Source organism: Argentina silus (assembly GCF_951799395.1).
Source record: "Argentina silus genome assembly, chromosome: 7".
Classification (NCBI taxonomy): domain Eukaryota; kingdom Metazoa; phylum Chordata; class Actinopteri; order Argentiniformes; family Argentinidae; genus Argentina; species Argentina silus.
The window spans coordinates 16808606-16811560 of NC_139661.1; positions in this window are offsets into that span (position 1 = coordinate 16808606).

Genomic DNA, 2955 nt, shown 5'->3' on the forward strand with positions numbered 1-2955 from the left:
CTTTGTTTCTAATTGGAGCTTTTGAAACTATTTATTTCTATGTCTATGGGTGGGAGGGGGCACAGCCAAGACAGAGGGAGGGAGGGAGGGGGCACAGCCAGGACAGAGGGAGGGATGGGGCACAGTCAGGACGGGGGGGGCACAGCCAGGACAGAGGGAGGGAGGGAGGGGGCACAGTTAGGATGGGGGAGGGGAGGGGGGCACAGCCAGGACAGAGGGAGGGAGGGAGCACAGCCAGGACAGAGATGGAGTGCCCTCATCTGGGGGCCATGTGGGGGTAAGAGAAAGACCAGCCCACCTCTGGCTGCCCAGGGGACTACGCCCGGGGTGGGGGGCACAGCCAAGCCACACAGACAACAGTGAGGGATGAGCCGTTTCCTGATAACTGGAACTTCAATGGAGAGGGGGCTAACACTGTGGGGTGGAGAGGGAGGTGGAGAGAGGGGGCTTACAAGAATGGACATGCACTGTGAGGTGGGGGTGGTGGATTTCGGTGGGGGGCATTGGAACCTGAGATGTGGGGATCATCTGTGTCTGTCTGAGGAGAGGATAGATGATGAACAGAGAGTGTGAGTGTGAGTGTGAGTGTGAGTGTGTGTGTGTGTGTGTGTGTGTGTGTGTGTGTGTGTGTATGTGTGTGTGTGAGAGTTGTAGTTTGTGGTGTCTTGCAGCAGGGGGGTGATGGAGGGCGTTCAGACATTAGAGAGACTCCCAGACTAATAAATGATCTGGTCAGAGTCGTCACATGGGGTCTAAAAGGACTGTGTGGGGTAACTAACACACACACACACACACACACACACACACACACACACACACACACACACACACACACACACACACACACACAGACACACCTGTGGCTGGCTATGTATTGGTAAAGCTCAAAGGAAAAACTTCATTCACAACCAGGTCATTAACCACAAGTGAGGCAATGAAGAGAAACGTCTAAGATGATAAAAAATATGTAATCTTTTTGCACATTTTTCAAAATAATTGACATACATCAGGTGCATCGATTGGCTGTACCCGATTTACATGTTTTCTCACAACTTTCCACCTCCTGCCCCACCCACCCCCAAATCCCCATCCCGGTCCTTGAACCCCATTGGCCGGGACAAGGAACGTGAAGATGATGTCACAGGCAACACTGCAGGCAAAAAGACCTCAGAGAGAAAGGACAGGCATACACCTTTACAAGATCATAAACATCAGACCGGCATTTACAAGCATACTGTATAAAATACAAACATGAATACACAAGTACAACTATGTACATCATTCAGAAGAAAAATAAATAAATAAATAAATCGAGGTTCAAACTTGTGCAAATGAAAGCGCCTTTTTTACCTTTACATCTGTCAGATACATTCTGTTTAATAGAGTTTATTTTTCTATATCATCAGAAAAATCACTTTGGTTTGTCATACATAGCCAATACATTTTCTTCTCTTAAAAAATAAATGAAATAAAACAAGATCATTTGGATGCAAGATCACAGACAATATATCCACCACGAATTACTGTAAATTATACCAAGTGCAGTAGACACGTACATATTCTACTTTTCAACATGTCCCTTCAGGCAGTATAAAGAGATCCTTCTAGAGTCAGTGAGGATGATATAATCCGTCTATGTCTTTCTCATGGGGGAACATGAGAATGTCTTTCAAGCGGATTCTTCAAAACAAACAGAATCGATGTCCCTCCATAGTGACAGGTCTGCGCTCGCTGAAAGTTTAAGGATGGAGGGAGAGGGAGAGGGTGATGCGGAGGAGGAGGAGGAGGAGTGTAGGGCTTCTCAGATGTAGCCTACGCTGTGATCTTTCAACAGATGCTCCGGGACAGACCCAGGAGACTCTCCCCTCAGACAGGGTCACAACCCCGCTCACTGACGAATGAGAGAGGGAGAGGGATGATAGGGAGGACTTCACACACACACACACACACACACACACACATGTGCACGCGCATGCACACGCACACGCACACACACATACACACACACGCACACACACACACACACACGCACACACACACACACGTACACACACACACACACACAAGTACACACAGACACACACACACACACAGGCCCTGGCCTCAGTCCCCTAAGCGACTTGTCTTGTCACACAGCGGCTGGCTGCTCATCTCTCCACCACCAAACACAGCATCTGGCCCTTCAAGTTCAGAGTCACATCCACATCACTCTCCTCAGCCAGAAGAGGCTGACACACACACACACTCACACACATACACACGCACACACACACACACACACACACACACACACACACACACACACACACACACACACATACCCTAACAAACCCTAACACACTTTAACACAAATGCACACACACAGTACACACAATATACTGTGCATAACCACACACTAGGACACACAACATAATTGTTTGTTTGCTTACATAAACATGTGTTACTGTATTTCTTACACACACACACACACACACACACACACACACACACACACACACACACACACATACCCTCAAACACTCGTCTGTTGAAAGAGAGATCAAAGTTGAGCTGTGGGCACAGGAGGTGGGGCAGATGGAGAGGGCGGCCAGCCTGGGGCATAGCGACAGTGTGTGTGTGTGTGTGTGTGTGTGTGTGTGTGTGTGTGTGTGTGTGTGTGTGTGCCCACTGAGGCAACACATGTGGAGATGAGAGGAGAGGAGACCAGCCTTTCAAACAAGATTAGGCCAGTGGCTGCCTAAGGCCTGCCTGGTGATTCTGTCTGCACAGGGTGACATCTACATTAGCTCAGTGGCACAGCAGCAACAGCAAGCCACACACACACACACACACACACACACACACACACACACACTTGCTCGCCTGCCTCTACTGCAGAGAAGGGACAGGGGGTTAGACGCACACGTTTGGGGTAAAACAACACTTACCCTATCTGTCCTGCTGCTGCTGATGAGG